Source organism: Notamacropus eugenii, chromosome 4 (assembly GCF_028372415.1).
Source record: "Notamacropus eugenii isolate mMacEug1 chromosome 4, mMacEug1.pri_v2, whole genome shotgun sequence".
Lineage (NCBI taxonomy): Eukaryota > Metazoa > Chordata > Mammalia > Diprotodontia > Macropodidae > Notamacropus > Notamacropus eugenii.
Window position 1 is genome coordinate 372016250 of NC_092875.1, and position 19238 is coordinate 372035487.

The 19238-nt window shown below is 34.4% G+C and overlaps 2 pseudogenes; both read right to left on the minus strand.

Annotated features, from left to right (window-relative positions):
- Positions 1-6654: 6654 nt before the first annotated feature.
- Positions 6655-7067, minus strand: LOC140498536 (small ribosomal subunit protein uS8 pseudogene; annotated as a pseudogene).
- Positions 7068-9888: 2821 nt separating this feature from the next.
- LOC140502588 (putative monooxygenase p33MONOX pseudogene) overlaps positions 9889-19238 on the minus strand; it is a 99268-nt pseudogene continuing 89918 nt past the window's right edge.

Here is a 19238-nt window from a genome sequence, read left to right on the forward strand (position 1 = left end):
TAAAAATTAATTAATATTAAAAATACATTCTGGAGAAACAATTGGCAGAGAAAATAGATCCAGAAGAAATAACATAATAATTATTGAACTACCTGAAAGGTATCATTTTTTTTCCAATAAAAAATTTACATTCTATTTCTTTTACTTTTTTTAAATTTTGTTTTATCATATGCTGATGTCTCACAGAGTAATTAGCTTCTACTGGTTCAATTCTAATTTTTAAGTAATTATTTTCCTCAGTGGGTTTTTGTACTTCCTTTCCCATTTGATCAATTTTATCTTTTAGGGAATTATTTTCCTTGGTAAATTTTTATATATCTTTTTCAATGCTGTTGATTACTTTTTTCAGACTTCTCTTTCATTACTCTAATTTCTTTCCCCAGTATTTCTTCTACATCTCTAATTTGCTTTATAAAATCCTTTTTAATATCTTCCAAGAATTCTTTTTGTTCCTGAGACAAAGTTACATTTTTTTGAAGCTTCACATGTAGCCATTTTGATACTGTTGTCCTCTTCTAAGGTTATGCCTTAATGCTCCCTATAGACAAAGTAACTTTCTGCAGTTGAGCTCTTTTTTATTCTTTTTGGCTCATTTTTTCTGCCTTTTGTGGTGATGATGTTTTTGTTTGAGAGTTGGTCTATGGGCCTGCACTTCTTTTGTGTTGAGGTCTTAGTAATGGCTTTCACTGAGTTTAACTCCTTGCTGTCTCTGTGATGGAGTTAAGGCCCAAGCTGAAACCTTAACCCTTTACCCCAAAAGAATTTGAGTCTTACTTGTCCATAGGTCTGGGAAATCCCCATCTTGAACTCTCCTTGAATCTTCCCACATGATTTGGCTTTAAATTTCCAAATTTGCTATCCTTAGCCTAGTCTAGTGCTCCATTGTCTGTTACCTCTGGATTGCCTTTGCCTTCTTCCCACCCTTGATCCCATCAAAACCCCATTTTCTTGGTTCCTGCTATCTGACCTCTACCCATTTCAGCTACTGGCCATTCTCATCAAAACCCTCCCTAAATTCTTCCTCTCATTATCCCAGACTTCTTGGCCAACTCTAGATCCCTCCCACAATCTTCCTGTATATAAGAGCCATCTTGCCTTCATGAAAGTGCTCAAATTCAGTCTAGCTCAAATTCTATCTGGTCTACTTGTCAATACAAGCAACACAAATGCTCAGATTCCTTAAGTCTACCCAATAGGGTAGATCTTAAATAAACTTTGTTTTTCTTTGACTAAAAAGGCTCCAGTTGAATCCATTTGGGCAGGACCCAGCATGTCAGTATGTTGAGGTCCTGAGCACCCTAAACCTCAACATCTAGAGGATATGCTTCTTTTCTGACCTCCCTTTTGGACTCTCCTAAGAATGGGATTTAGTTAGTAGTATTCTCCTTGCTGATAGCTTGTTGTGATAAGAGATTTTCGGGTTACTGGCACTAGTGCAGAGATCTTCTTGCTGGTCTGCCCTGGGGCTGGGCCCTGCTGCTGGCTTGCTATGGAAACAGGGTCTCTTTGCTGGCAGACCCCAGATGTGTGGTCTCACTGTTGACCAGCCCTAGAGTGGGGCTTCAGTATTGGTTACCAGTGATGTCAAGGCCTGACTGGTGGCTTCTGCTGGAGTGTGACATTACTGAAGTGGGACCTTATTGTGCTACACAGTCTGCTCACTTGCCTAAGAGGCTGCTGGTTTACAGGAGGTTGTGGCCTCATTAGTAGATTGCCCCAGGTTCAGAATGCTGTTGTAGGCCCCTTGCTGTGAGGCTGGCTGTTGCTGCTGCTGCTGCTGGTATTGCTTATGATCATCACTGCCTTCCCACCCTAGTGAGGCAAATCTTTTTTGTAGCACTAGGGAACTGCTTCCCTGCTCCTGAATCAATTCTGAGACAGTTTTCTAGGTGTTTGGAGGGTAATTTGTGTTCTTTCCTCACTCCACCTTCTTGGCACCAGAAGTTAATCAAGAATTATAAATATAACATTATCTTAATAATTATAAAGAAATATTTAGTCATTTTTACTGTTTTGAATTCTTTGTCAGTTTTTTTTTAATTTTTCATTTTATTTTATTCTGAACTTTGGAAATAAAACAATCATTTCCATAACATCATGGAATAGTGAAAAAATGATTGTACATGAAACTGAAAATCTATTATGAACAACTTGCTATTCCTTTTAAATATATAATAAAGTTGTCATGTAACTTTCTTTTTATTTCCTTTTTTCTTCCCTCCCCCAGCCCTAAACCATTAGGTATACTTACATATATGTGCGTGTACATATGTATATGTACATATATGCATACGTATACCATTCTATAAATCTATTTATCAGTTTTCTATGAATGCAGATAACATCTTGTCTCATAGGTTCTTTGCAGTTAATATGGGTATTTATAATAGTGAAAAATGACTTATTTGTTCAAAGTTGCTCCTACACAATATTGTTGCTACTGTATACAACATTCTCTTGATCCTGCTCATTTCGTTCTTTCTTTTCTTATTTCAAGCAAGTCTATCCATGTTTTTCTGAGATCCTCAAGCTCATAATTTCTCATATTATAGTAGTATTCCAAAATGATTATATACCACAACTTGTTTCATCATCCCCCAATTGGCAGGCATCTATCTGCAAAATTTCCAGTTCTTTGTTAACACAAAGAGAGCTGCTATAAACATTTTTGTAGTCTGCATTAGTAGCATTTTTTCATCACTTCATTAAGTCTAAAGAATTGACAAAACAGCAAATTGTTTTGTGATTTGTAGCTTTGCTGATTGCAAGACAAAACTCCTCACACTGAAAATATAATAACTGGCTTTGCCAATCCATTTGAGTTTGTTTATTTTTATTTTTCTAATTTAATTTATTGTTTTCAATTTTCAACATTCACTTCTACAAAATTTTGAATTTCAAATTTTCTCCCAAACTCCCTCCAACTTCCAACACAGAGCTACATATATTACCATAATTGCCCTCTCCTCCAATCTTCCCTCCCTTCAATCACCCCCAACCCCTTCCCTTCTATTTTCCTGTAGGGCAAGATGGATTTCTATACCCCATTGCTTATATATCTGATTTCCTAGTTGCATGTAAATACAATTTTTAACAATCATTTTTAAAGCTTTGAGTCCCACATTCTCACTCTTGCCCCCTCCTCAAGCACCCTCATTGAGAAGGCAAGGAGTTCAATAGATTACACATGTATAGCCATGTAAAATATTTCCATAACAGTCATTTTGCAAAAGACTAACTAATTTTCCCTCTATCCTGTCCCACTTTCCATTTATTCTTTTCTTTTCATCAACCTGTCCTTCTATAGAAGTCTATACTTCCAATGAACACTTCTCCCAAACTACTGTTCCTTCTGTTATCCCTCTTCTTTTATTCCCTCCCCCCCTGCTTTCCTGTAGGGTAACAGAAACTTCTGAGCATGGTCTCATAAGTTACAAATATCATCTTTCCAGGTAGGAATGCATACTGTTGCATGAATTTGCAAGAAGAGATAGATTTGTGATGGGGATGTGAAGGAATGAAAGAGGAGCAATGTCCATCTTAGACTGTTCTGTCTTCTCATTGCTTTGTTTAGTCTTGCCATTTTTCATTTCTAGTTATTTTAGCTATTAAAATCAGTTACATTTCCTGACAATTAAGTGGTACATAATTCATGATTGTACATTTGATCAAAATATAAAAGAGGAAAACTCTAAAGGTACTAATATCACCAAGTTTTTGAAAGGAAATAGATTTGATATAAGGTGAAGCATAATTATTTGCAATTCAAAAATGTTCAGAAAAAAGTAGTCTTCAAAATAATTTCAAAATATTTTTTTAAATTGGAAAAAAGTTTTGTATATATTGTATAGACAGGGATTATTTTATTTGGTATTATGTATCATAATTTATGTATAGTAGAAAGCAAAAAAAAGTCAGAGAACAAATTAGAAAGTAATTTCATAAAAATATATAACCATGAAGTTCAATATATTAAGATGATAAATCCTTGATGCCTCATAGAAAATGGTTCCCTTGGATAGGCTTAGATTTGATGTTGCCAAAGTACTCATCCATCCAACATCATTATCTGTTTCTGTACTCCAAATTCAAGGAGCTAAATTCTCTCCCACAACCACAGGAGACTGTGGAAGCTATGGACTTCCTTAGACTCTTTAGTTTGCTGTGGTGATTTTGCTATTGATGACAAATTAGATTCTATTTTGATATAGATGGGAAAAAAAAGAAATCCTGTAGCTCAGTGCCAGGAATTATAACCCTTGCATAGTATCTGCCTTGCATAGTATCTGTCAGTCATTTTTGGCCAAAAATCAATTCAAGGTAATAAAAGCCAGAGTGAAAAGGGAGGAACTGATAAATTTTTTGGCTAATGAATTTACTTTGATTTCCTACTCTATCACTTTTTTTCAACTGTTGATGCTGCCTTGCAGCTATAGGATCATTCATTTTCTGCCATTGCCCTTATGCTCAAAGCTTTTTTAATCCCTGGGAGTTTTTTGCATTGTTTTCAAATTTTACATTGATACTTTGGCTACCAGAATTCCAAAATATCTTTAAAAACAACAGCTATGTGTATTTGGAGTTATATGGAGAAAGCATATTGATGATTGACTTTTTCCTCCTATTTTAACATGACCTTTTAAATAAGCCTAACCCTTTTCCAAAACAAGCTTATATAACTAATTAAACACAACATTTAGCATGAAGGAAAGAAGGGTTATTTAATTCTCTTTTAGCATCCAAAAAAGAACATTTGATGACCACAGTGTGTTAATGTGCCACCTTATAATCAGAGCCCTAAAAAGAGTTTTAGCTAGAACATGAAAATGTTTAGGGAATATACACATACATATACATATATGTGTGTGTATGTGTATATATATATACATATATATACATATGTGTGTGTGTGTGTGTGTGTGTATATATATATATATATATATATATATAGAGAGAGAGAGAGAGAGAGAGAGAGAGAAAGAGAGAGATAACTACCCATCAATCCACTTACATAGAGTCATAACTCCACCACTGCATAGCAGAAGGGGACCTTATTACTAAACTCCCTATTTGTCTTTAAGAAGTAATTATAACTGTTGTCAAACCTCCAGAAATTTGTAATAAAGATTTCAGAAAGTTCAGAAGCTTCAGCATAGCATAAAAGATCTTATGGGGAAACAAATTATAAATATTCAGTGAAAGATTCATCTTTAAAAGGCCTCAGATAAATGAGTGATTTATCTTGAACCTTGGTTTTCTTTGTCCACATTCTCCAGGCTGTCTTCTAAAAACCACTAGGATAAGGCCCACTAATAAGCCTTGGCAAAGTTTCATTTCTGGCGTTTTTTGAGCAGCCAGCTCCTTGTATCTAATAATAAGCATTAGCACCAGCAACTGTGAAACTAAATGTACAGGGTGGATATGCTTTATGTGCAATAGAAACACATTGAACTTACAATCAGAATTTTGATTACCCTATGACAAAGACTTTTTTATCTCTCTGAGACTTGTTTTATTCACCTGTGAAATAGGTATAACATGATTTGGCTCTCAGAATTTTGTAAGGAAAGTCTTGTTTAAACCATAAACCATACGAGTTTGTTATTGTTACCATCACCATCATCATCATCATCATAGTCATAATCATAATCATCATCCTCCTTTCTGTCTTGATAGCTATCATCACCATTTCTCTTGCATTGCACAATGAAGTAGAATAGTTTTATATTTCAAATATCAGCAGTGTAGCTTATAAAATAATTAAGGTTGGTTTCAGTCTTTGATATGTGGTAATATTGTACATTAGACCAGTTCTCATTTGGTTTCTCCTAGACAGATTCCATTATTTTTCAAAAATTTAATACTTTTCACACTTTCATATAGTACTATAGAGATGACTACTTACAGAAATTGATATCAATGAATATTTCAAGGGAAGAATATATTTTTGCCCTTTAAATCTCACTTTTGAGTACTGCATGGAAATTTTACCACAATTATGTAGAATTAATTAGTAGTCATTCATTTCCCTGTAGTTAGGGACCATGTATACCCTTTCATCTGTGAGTAAAGGAAAAGTTAATCTAAGGGCAATAAGCTATACCACTGTCCCTTAACTTCCTTAGAAAAAGAAAAGGTCCATTCTTAGTACATTCTTTCTGAAAGCTGATTTTTCAGCTACAGAAAATACCTTTCATTTAGAACTTCAGCTAGAACATTAGAACCTTATAGCTTAGGTAACAGCCTCAGTAAAGTCTATTTTTAAATCTCATTCTTTTCAAAGGTCAGTTATAAGTTGATGATTCCACTTGAGAATTCAATTCAAGAAACATTGTTAAGGCCCTACTGAAAGGCACAGTGCTAAGGCAGTTGAGGAACAAAGAGAGAATACAAAGATTCTCTGACCTCAGAAAGGTTGCATCTGTTAGGGATATGTGGGCATGTAAAACATGCACAGACAAGAAAATGTAAAATATATACCAATTAATACAAAATAAATTCAGAAGGAAATAAGGGAAAAAGGCTTCAAGTAGGAGAGGACACCTGAAATTTATTTTGAAAAATATCCTGGGAATTACAAAGTAGAAGAGAGAAGGGAATGAATTTATTTTCTTTCTCATTGGGGTATTTCATTTGTATGTATGTTTTAAATGCTTAGAAAAAGAATTTCAGAAATTTTCCTCTTGTGTGTTTTTGTCTTGCTTCCTCATGGCCCATGATGCCAGCTGAGGTTGTAAGCAAAATAAACCCAAACTATTGGCACAGGAACAGATTATACTACTACTTTTCCAGATCTTTCAATTGAATATCAAATCTGGAGCTTATTTGTTCAATTTTGTAGTATTTGTTTAATAAAATTTGTTTAATCTACCCTTGAGGTTCATAATATTTCCTGTTCTGTGATCATCAATGATCTCATACTTGCCAATGTAACCATGCTTCATCATAACAGTTAAAAACTAGACAATTACTTAAGAGCACAGCCTAATGAGAACCTAATGTTTTCCTCACTTTTCTGTGTTGTTGTTGCTTCTGAGAGCATGTGCTAAGACATTCATGAGCACCATTGTGGCAGCACTGCAGGATGGTGGGAAGAAGAAGGGAATGAATTTCAAACATAATGTACTCAGTGTCATCTAAGTGGTGAGTAAATAGGATGTTACAGGGAGAGAATAGCTATGTCTTATTTAACCAGAATTGAGAATATGTGAAGAGGAATAATACAAAATAATTTGGGAAAAGTTGATAGGATTGAGTTTTGTAGGGTCTTTCTGTGCCAATCTGAAGATTTTGTATTTTATTGTAGAGGCAATAGGAAGCCATCAAAGATTTTTGCATGGGGGTGTGACATCATCAGAAACCAAGACCAGGATTTGGTTTCTTCCAATTTTATTATATATGAAAGCATACATTAATGCACATGCAAATAAATAAAATTAATCTCTCTTCCCCCTAGGAATTTTTCAACTTCTGGCAACATAGAAGAAAAAACTTACCTGAGATAGTAGAATGTAATGTTCTCCATAAAGGGCCTATATTCAGAAGACCTGAATTCAAGTACTAGCATTTTCACTTTTAAATAACATGAAATGTTCTCTAATCTTATTTCCTCATTTGTAAAACAGGTACACTAATAATTTTTTTTTAATTCATAAGATTTTTCTGGTTAAAAAAAATGACTACAAAGAACAAATCACTGAATAATTGTGAGATATGATAACAATCATGGCCATCATAATTACTGATTTTCTCTTCTGAAGATCAGTACCAATATCCCTGCCTCAAAAGAGGGCAAAAAAAAATCCGGGTCTGGCCACCAGATACTGTGGCTAAGGATCGTTAGTAGGCTAGGTCCTACATGAATATACTCATACTCATTTCCCAAAGTTTTTATTCTTAAGGAAAGCAATATCTTGAGGAGGGAAATGACAGGTGGAAAGTTTGAATAACAAGTATTCAAGGTAATGAGCAAAGTCTAAAGATGTAAGATAATTTTTTTTTTACTTTTTAAAAAGAGAACCAAAATAAATTTTACAGTGGCAGAATCCAATAGGAGACCAAGTTTGACAGATTTACAACCCAGGACAGACTGGGAAGGTCGACAGGAAGAATCAGTTGCAGGGGGCTGGAGGAGTGCACAGGCTGTACCAGAGAAGACTACGCCATAACCAAGCCTAACAGGAAGTGCCAGGTCATCTGAACAAGCAACAGCACTTCAGAATCTCAAACATATCAGTCCAGGACAGAAGTCCAATGGAACTGAGTGAGAGAGAACCACAGATCCCCAGTTTACCACAGCAGCCACTCCTGAGACTATCATCTTGCATATTAAATGCCTAAAAATGAGCTACTTGAACTTTTAGGAATCAAGATAGTGGAGTGATTGGTAAACGCTCCCTTGCTGACCTTGAAAAACTCAGAGAATATTTCACCAGGAAAAGTCCTGGAAGAGTGGGATCAGCTGAAGTAGTGACAGTCTCTTAGCCAATAAGGCTAGGAAAATAGCAAAATGGGGTCCATCTTGCTGTGGCAGAAGGGGACCAGTGCAGGACCAGAGCTGCCTCTCTTAGTAAGATGGTAAGCTCTGAAAAAAGAAATCATGGAAGATGTAATTTATTTTTGCAATCCAGAGAATTTTATGCCCAAATCAAGTTCAGCACATTAAAAAGGAATAGTACATACACATGAAATAAAAGGGCCTAAGCCTTCTTGGATTCTGTATTTCTTCCTCAGAAACAGCATTGTGAGAAGCACTCCACCAAACAAAACCAGTAAGTAGGAGACAGTGATGAAATAGGCGTCCAAAATGAAAGTATAGATATGTAAAAGGGTAATAAAATTATTTCAATCAATCTGTTGGGGAGATGATAAGGGGATGGGGTTCAGTTTTAAGTTCTCAAAGATAAAAGCTTTTATTATATCTCCCAGCAGCTCATCCTTTTCTAATAAGATAGAATTCAGGCCAATACTTAGGGAGGAAGTTAAAAGTCACAGGATGATTTACCTCATTTCACTAAAGACTATATTAAGCTTCCTTCAGCTTTAAAAAAGATAAGTTATTTCAACTGTTCCTTTATAGCACGAAACATTGCACATAATCTCCCTTAGGAATTTAACAGAACCAGTTCTTGGTCTCTAAAAACTTAGTATACTACCTATTGCTAAAGTGAACAAAGACCACTTATTCATCTACTGGAGGCAGCAATGATTTCATTGTTCAGCAACAAATCACAATCCTCTCTAAAAAGAAAAGTTCACTGGTAGGGCATAGCAGACCGAATCATCTGCTTCAAGCAAAAGACTAATACCTTTTAAATATATTTTACATAATGTCACAAAACAAAACACAACAGACTTCTAACAGACTTTTCCTGTTAAACTACTTCCTCTCTATTCTTGGCCAAGAAGGAAGCAGGAAACAATGCCTTGATTCTAGAGTAGTAGTGTTTTCTAAGAAGTACCAGCAAATAAGTTGAAAAATAGGAATTTTCTTTAAAAGAAAAAAGCAATAAACAAATATTTATCTTGTATAAAATATGCAGAAGAAAGTCTACAAGACTTTAATTATTTTCCTTGCCCCATACAATCTAGTTCTATTGATCAGTAACTGGCTGTAGTAAACTGTACTTTGAGAAATCATTCAGACTATGTTTGGGATGTTACAGAAAAGATCTTCCTGCATTAGAAAGATTCAAGCTTTGCACAAATATTTAAAGAAACAATCATTACCTCCTCAGAAATATTATCCTCAGCAGGATTGTAAATGGATTACATCTTTCCTATGTCAAGTGCAGGGTGGATGGAGAAGAAAGAAAAGTCTAAGATACTCTCTCTACCTAATAGTGGGTTCACCAAGGAAAGCAACTTTTCTCATATGAAAAGGGAGCTTTAGAATCCTGTAGGAGTCAACACATTCATGCCTATTGTTTTGATCTTATTGGTTCATGGAGGTTGTTTCTTCCTTTCCACCATTGGAAGGTCCATCCTATGTGGCTTGAAGGCTGCTGGGTCTTCTGCAGTTCTAATAGCCTGAACCTGAATGAGCTCCATTGGTGATGGCTTCTGAGTACCTCTGTAGGACTGGACACTGAAAGCAGTGTTGGATTTCTGAAGGGTTCTTGGTCCATAAAGTCTCCATTTTTCAGATAATGGTTTATTTCCATCTCCATTTACATAGTCCATGCTGCTGATATCTAGGCCAGGTAAGGAAGTAGAACATCCATGTGCAGGAAGATTCTCTGGGCTTTGGCTTGGGAGAAGAATGGGGTGTGTACTAATTGGAGAAGACTAGGTTGAAGCAACCAGCCTACCTTCTCTTACCATTTCTCCATTTTGTAACTTCAGTTTATGGACTGCCTCTGCTACATGGTAGTACTTGGTTCTTTTGTGATGGGGCCTTTATTAGAAGTGTATCCTTTGGGTGCTGATTGAAGCACATTGTTTTAGGCTTTCTTTGTGCATGTACATGTCTGTTTTGCTTTGCAATGTGAGTAATATTGAAATATATTTTGCAAAATTCACATATATAATCAATACATTGCTTTACTTCTCAAGGAGTAGGAAGGGTTGGAGAGAGGAAGAGAATGTAGAAGTCAAATTTTAAAAACATATTAAAAATTTACATGTAATTGAGTATTATTTAACAAAATGAATAAAAGTATAATGATTTCTAAAATGATACTTCAAAAAGAAAATTTTAAAACATTGTATAAGTTCATAGATGAGTTTGTTGCTAAAAAGGATAATCTAATAGACAAAAAAGAAACTGCAAACCCATATGTCTCCTTTTTCATTTGTACAAAATTTTCATGGGAATGGACTATCTGCATCATGCTTGTTCAGAACGTCCTTGAAAATATGAGAAGGTAATGCTCATGTGTGTACTTGTGTGTGTGTGTGTGCATTTGTGTGTATGATTCCATAGTGCATCATAACTCAATAATCACTGAGATATTTTCCTATATTGCTGTCATTATTTACAAAAGCTTATTTCAACCATTGGAAAAATAGCTTGAAAATCTGTCCTCTAAAAAGGAACATCTCTGCATTTGTTAAGACCACACAAGATTACTTGATATATTAACCACAGAAATAACTTTAATTATATTTTGAATATCAATATTTAAAAAGGTAAAAAAATACATACCAATTCAACTATTTGCAAGTGTTATACAGGATCATTTAGGTAAAGTCAGAAATTTAATACTTTCCTCTATAGATGCGAAGGGCTCTCCAGATACTCTTGTTTTAACATCAGAGAATTCCAGAGTCAGTCAGTGGGGATCTCAAAAGTCATCTTATACAGTTCATCTATAAATAATACTTATCTACAAGCAGAGGACATTTCTTAAAGACTTTCAGTGATGAACCACCTACAACGTTAAGGGCAGCATATTTTCCTTTTGCATCTATATATACTTTTTCATGTTCCAATTTGAATATTGTGGGCAGCTTCATAAATTAATCTGAAAGGATGTACTTCTGTTAAGAAACATGGATACAAGAATGAATACCTTTGTGCATATGCAATCTCTCTGGACAGTCATGTTCAAATTAGACATTCACAAAGTAAAAAGACTTCATAAACAAAAGAAAAGCTCTTTCCCTCTCTGTTTCCTTCTCTCTCTCTCTCTCTCTCTCTCTCTCTCTCTCTCTCTCTCTCTCTCTCTCTCTCTTTCTCACACGTACATATGTCATTTATCTGTGCAAAAAAATGTCTATACATTTATATGTAGGCTGACAAAAATTGTATTAATGTTAACCTTAGAGATCCATATTGGTAGACAAGAGTGGGCCAGGCATGTAGTGAACAAAAGGAATGAGGTGGCTACATCAAATGTTGCCACATTTTAAAAGACATAATGGAAGTTTTCTAGCATGCTGTATGCATCTTCTATGAAGGATGTGTAAAAGGACATGGATAAAAATCACTCAGAATGATAATGTATGAATGGATTTTACAAGAGCAATGCCCAAATATGTAAGATTAAAAGTACAATAGAGTAGAGAAGTAAAAAAAAAAAGAATAAAAACTATAATACAGATTAGAAACCACATGAAAATAATTGAAAGAAATATTTACATTGAGTTGATAGCACTATGCTAAAAAATACTTTAAAAAAACTAGAAGACAGATTAGATGGTCTCCAACTAAAAAGTAGAAAGAGGAAGCCCAGTTTGAAAGTACACAGCAATATTCCTGGCTAAATATGTACTTCACTCTGTGGTTTTGATGGAAGTGATAAAAATTGCCAAGTGCTTTAGGTCCTTCACAAACTATGCAACCCTTTTCTTTTAGGAACTGATTTTCAAAGTCATCATTTATCCCAAATAAAATACTTAGATGAGCATATAATTTTAATTTAAATGACTTATTTTTATATGAGTTTTCATTCGAAAATCTGCATCTAAAACTTAAGCTGTATAAAAATGGTGATAATGGTGATGATGATAATGGTAACACCAAAAAGTTCAGGAGATTGTAAATAAATTCTTCAGGAAACATATGAGTAAGGAATTTAAAGAAAATAGGATTTCTAATTTAACTTGCCTTGGCTGCTAAAGCCTCAATAATAAATCTAAACTTGTCAGGTCTTACATGATTAGGAGAGCACCTGTATGGGAAATGGAAGGTGTTTGTGACACCTAGACAATAAGGAATTTTAAAAGATTGCAGCAGGGATAATTCAACAATATAGTTTAAGACGAGGTCATCTCATTAAGAATACCTTTCATGGACAGGATGATGGTTAAAGGTTAAATGACTTGTCATCAAGTAGAAGAATAAGGGTTAAGATGAATAGCCTTGTGCGATGGTACTGATTTAATATTAGGAAGCTTATTAGGTCCTGTTGGGAGATGGTCCTAAAGTATTTTCAAACCTACTCTAACTTTCTAATGTTTCTTTTCAAAGATGCAAGTAACCCCAATGCATGAACAAAGCATTGAACAAAAACCCTGATCAAGCCAGCTTGATTTCTAAATTAAAATATCGCAATTAAATATATAGATTTTTTTATCAGAAGTATTGAGAAGTACCCATAACGTAGGTCCGGGGGGTGGGGGGGTGGAGACAGCCACCACTGTTGTTCTTTTTGCCATAGATAGACTTTGAATTCTGTGAACCATAAGGACCTTTTGACAAACTGCCAGTAAAATACTGCTGCACAAATTACAGGATGGAAGATTCAGAGCAGGAAGGGATATAAAAATCATCTGTTCCAGCCTCCTAATTTTACAGATGAGGACACTGAGTACTATAGAGGTGAAGTATTTTGCCCAAGTTCATAAAGGTAGAAAGCAAGAAGGCTCAGATTTTACCCAGGGCTAGAATTTAAAGTAAGGTCCTCTTACTCCAGATGTGTAACTATGTGGAGGAACGTGCTGTTGGACTCCTGGGAAAATATTTCCAACACCCTAGTTCCACATAATGAAAGCAGACTGCTATGTACATTCTGTAGACAATGCTTGAAACCATCAGTATGAAACGAGCCAGTCTCCTCATCCCTCTCTTCTTTACCTTGTTTGTCCAACTAACTAATTATAATGTTGAAACATCATAAAAACAAACCTGGAAAGAGGAGAAATAGATAAGCAACCTTATCTTAACAACAACCATTGCTCTAGAACTCCTGTGAAGTAGAAAAACAAATAAAGTATCTTTGACACAAGTGAAAAATAGGACTACTCCTATAAACAAAAGAGGAGCTGAGAACTCATTTGGATGCTGCAGTGATTCACAAATTGATCTAGGTAAAATTGCAGGATACAGCACAAATAGTTGGTTTGAGATGTCCCACAAACTTAAAGCAAAACATCTTTTTCTAAAAAGTCCCCCCAACTTCTCCAACTTCTACATTCCTGTTATTGGTGTTTGATCTTTTCTTAGAGTCCTTGGCTAGTTGACAAGAATTCTTTAGTGAATTTTACAAGAAATGAAAACTTTTTTCAGGCTCTCTTTTTTCTCTATGGTGTGACTGACTACTAACTTACCGTAAAATCACTAATATAAAGAACATTGCTGAATGGTGAGAAATGTGAACAGAAGAGATTGAGTCTATCTCCTATACATAAAGGCAGTATGATCATCCAAAACTAAAATAATTATTTCTGTACCAGGTGTGTGTGTGTGTGTGTGTGTGTATGTGTATCAAAGCTCTCTAAAGTCATTGTTCCAGAAGCAGTCCATGATAATATTTTCTCTGATACCCGTCAGAGTTTTGACTACCCTTAATAATGACAATGACTAGTAGTTGGAGTGTTACTCCTTGAAAAGATCTTTATGCACATTATTTAATATATGTAGGGTACTATTTGTTATCTTCATTTTTATGGATGAAAAAACTGACAGAATTAAAGTTACTTTCCCAAAGTCATATAGCTCTAAGTGGCAGTCCCAGGATCCTAACTCAGTTTCAATCCCTCTAATTCTAATAATGCACCTTCAATTATATTCTCATTAGAATGACTCACACCTCCCTGTCCAGCAATGCCCTATGCTGAGACCTTGAGGGAAGCAACCGTTTTGACATTGTTTGCATGTTTGTTTGTTTGTTTTTAAATATTCCCACAGCAAAGTGCCTGACACAAAGTGGTCCCTTTGGTAAGTTCTTATTAATTGATGGATTGATTGTTAATTTAATAACTGTTGGCCACTGATTTCTGATTGGCCTTCTTCATTTTCAGCATTTCCTGTTGTTGATAAGTCATGTCCACATTTTTGTGATCTATTTTGGGATTTTCTTGTCAAAGATACCGTAGAGGTTTGACATTTCCTTCTCCAGCTCATTTTACAGATGAGAAAATTAAGGTAAACATGATTATGTGATATGCCCAGGATCACATAGCTAGGAAGTATCTGAGGTCAGATTTGAACTCAGTCTTCCTACCTCCAGGTCCAGTGCTCTATTCACTACTCCATCTAGCTACCCTGGCTATCTAGTATTCTCTTTAACAAGTACTTTCTCTGAATGCTTGAAAGTGGTCCAAATACATTTAGGCTTGACACCTGGACCTTTGATTTCCTCCTCATTACTTCTTCCATGCTCCAAGGTTTGGGCAGAACGCCTCATCATAAGACCCTTGACAAGAAAGGAAGGCCAGGTCAACTTCAGTGGGGTCAGATACCATCATGCCAGTATTAGAAGGGAGATTATACTGTATATATTTGGGTAATTAATTTACTTTACACTTGGTACTTCAGTACTTTGGTGAATTTGTGATTTATTATATATTAACTTATATGAAATTATATATACAATCCATGAATTTATTTCCTTTTATTGCGATCAGTAAATAAACTTTAAATATTTAAGTATAATCTTAGCCAAAAATTTAGTTAATATTCACCATATGCATGGCAGCTCATTTTTCTTCTTGTCAGTGGTGGATTAAACACAGAAGTAATGCATTATTAATAGGCTAAGGGAAAGTACTGCACTGCAGTAACTTATAGCTACGTGTACAATTATCTCACAGCTGCTTAGTAGAGTTAAAATGTTTACTTTCTCATCTTGTTGCAAAGTGTGTTTGTTAAGACACTGAAACCACAGGTATAAAGAAAGAAAAACATGTTCAAGAAAAAATTAACTGGTTTCCAAGCTCATGGAAATTAAATTCCTAAAGTAAAATGTTATTTTCAAAACATTTTTTCAGTCTATATTGAAATAAATTTACCATTTTAATATGTCATGATTAATTACATATGGACCTTTCTGGTCAGATAGGCAAAGTTGCCTTTATCATCCTTTCTAGAACTTCAGAGAAACGGCAGTAAAATGGATAGCATGCTGGCTTCAGAGCCAAAAAGACCTCTTTCCTAGTCCTACATCAGAAACATCTGATTCTATAACTCACTTAGACAGCACGGTGCCTTGAGCAACAATCCAGGCCTATAAATGGCAGAAATGCTTTGACAGTGGTAAAGGGCACATACTCATCTAATTGATAATACAGATCCAGTCTGTCTAATATCCCTTTCTTGAATTCTACAGATGTCTAAATACTTTTGTAGGATGATTATTATCCATCATGTTTCAGGAATTCACTATTTTTTTTATTAGTTAAGTGGCCTGAGAGAACACTATCAATGACATTTTGGGTAGTGATATGATGGGAATAGGATTGTAGGTAAAACTTGAAAGTAGTCAAAAATTAGCTTTTCGTAAGTACCATGCCACCTTCTGGCATTATTTCTCTATTCATTCACCAGATGTGCTGCCTTAATATCTACATCCTACATCATGGCTGCCAAAGGCATATATTTTTCAGCCTTTCCCTGAAATACTCCCTATTAAGAGGGCTGTCTCCCTCTGCCGTCCTCTGAATACCCCTCCAATCATATTCCCTTAAAGCTCTTCTCTTCTGATCAACAAGTTAAGAAGAGATCAATATGAGCATCTGATTAAAATAATCTGCTCCTAGATAAGGATGGATAATAAGCTTACATGTCCCAGGAATATTTGCATTTAAAAAGAACTTACTAACTCAGGAAGCTTTTATAATGAGGGAAGTGTGTTTGAGAAATATGTTTTGACCAGTGGGCTTTTTCTTGTGTCTTTTGCTTACCTAGAGACAACACTCTAGCACTCCTGCTAGGACAAAAGAAATGGGTCACCAGCTTGGCACTTCAGTTTTGTAAGAGTGCTGAGCCCTACCCTAGATAAGTAATATAAAGGGAAAATGCTTGTTAAAAAAGATATAGTAAATTTTACACCGACAGAATGTCTTTGACTTAATTAAAAGAATGTTGTCTTTTAGCCAGAAAGATACTTCCACAAACTTCAAGGTATTTTGTGTTCAATCAATAATTGATTTTCATCCATTTTCTCTCATCCAGTCTCCATAATGACTGATAGCATGTATTTTTGATACTCAAATGCTAGCTCACACTGGAGGTGCGGTCTGTTGCCATGAGAGAAAGCATATATAACCAATGTGAAAACTGAATTTGTGAATTTCAATAAGGGAGTTTCAATGCTTTTTATAGGTATTGCGAATAGTAAGTTTACAGTTTTATCTATGATGTTTAAGCACTCTTAAGTGATACATAGCACTCTTAAGTGATACATCTGGGAGTTGGGTTAGGGAACTATGTGTGATTTTTCTCCCATTACAAATGAATAAGCAAACATAAATACCGTTAAAAACTTTAGTAGATAAATGGAATTATAAATGGATTGAATTGGCTGAAAATTCAAATGAAATCTTATTGCACCAATTATCCAGACAGTATTCAAATGACATTGACTTGAATTATCAGAATAATATTCTCTCTAAGGAAGTAGATGCCAACTGTTTTCTTATTAGCTAAGCAAATTCTAGCATATTAATACAACTGAGTGATGACTTTGATGAAGTGAGTAAAATGTGAGAACATTTTTTATGAACTGATGCAGAGTGAAGTAAGAATCAGAAGAACTCTATACATGACCATGATAAGAATATTTAAAATGAAGTGATGCTCTGAGTAATAGCAAAAACCATGAATAATGAAACATAAATTACTCCTTTTCACAGAGAAGTGATCATCTATGGGGGTGGAATGTTACATGTAGTATCAGATATAGTTACTCTCAGTGTTGCTCTTTCCATTTTTTCTCTTATAAAGGTGAATTATATTAGAGTTGTTGGAGAAAGTGCATTATAATTGATAATGTCTATAGTGTAAAAAGAAAAGGCATAGATAAATAGTATTTTATAATCTCATTTAAATTTAAAAGAAAAATCTAGATTTATTCTAACGTTTCCTTCATGCATTGGTAAATATGAAGAACTTCTTAATTTTAAAATATTTTTCTTATATTTTTTAGGCAGAAAATTTTTTGCTCTATATTGCCCAGCCATTTGTGATACATTTGGGAGTGGCATTTGGCGACTATGGGTGATTTTTCTCCTGTTAAATGATGTCAAATGGATATATAATTGTACCTTCAATTAAATTCATTTCATTAAAAATTAAAAACAAAAATTCCCAAATTCCATTTCATTTTGCAGACATAATTAAGTCCTACCGATAAACTTACAAATGCTATCTACATCAAACTTGGGCTTATATGGATATATTTAACTAGTAAGTTGAAAATTGAATGAAATTCAAAATTAATAAATATTTTGTCAGTAAACATACACTTGGTTAAGATTTTATAAATAAAATTTATGGTATGATCAGTTTTATAGAACCTGATTTGTAATCCTAAGTAGTCACTACATTATCACATATAGCAAACAGATAGAAAATGATCATAAATAGATAGAAAAAGATGATAGAAAAACTCATTTAAAAACATTTGGAGGTTGGGATACAGAGAATAAAGGAAAGTAGACATTTGAAAATTGCAAATGAATGGGTTTAAATGGCTAATTCAAGATTTTGAGTAATGTTATAACACTCTTAAGAGAGCTAACATCTATTTCAGTCAAATAATAATCAAAGTTCATAATTATACATACAACTAGCTGGAAAACTCATGGGGCACTTTCCTCATAATAGCCAGGCAAAATACTTTGTATCAGTATTTTCATGTCTTTTATCACCTCCTAACTGTGCAACTTTGGAAAGGCATTTAGAAATTCTGGGCCCCATTTTTTAATATATTTAAAAAGGGCATATTAAAGAGTCTCTGTGATTATTTCCAGATTCCAGCATGGCTATAAAATTGTTTTCATTTCATTTTTGAGATGAAAAAATGATACTTGTGTTACCCTATGGACGCATAAAAGTTTCCATGCTTAAAAAGAAGAAAATAAATGCAAACAAGGAACAACCAAATCATAATTATCTAAATAAGGAAAATGTACATCAAAATGACTTTCACGTTTTACCTCATAGCCATCAAATTAGCAAATATGATAACAGAAAAAGTCAGTAATGGCTGTGGGTAGACAAATGTGCTGATACATTTTTAGTGGAATTCTACATTATTTCCACCATTCTAGTGAGGAAAGGGGAATTATATGACAGAAGTCACTAAACTCTCAATATTTTTGCCCCAGAGATCCCACTCTTTCTTGTCATGACTAAAAGGATGATAGGGAGGGAAGAAGGAAAGGATGAAGGGAACATGAAAGAATATGAAAAGAAATCAGTGCATAATGACTAAATTGTGATGGAAAATCCTACAAAATATTATTTTAAAAAGTGGTATCTACATAAAAACCATAAGTAAGCATTATCAGTAATAGGGATAAGTTAGAAGCTTTTCTAATAAAACCAATGGTAAAGTAAGGATGCCCATCAT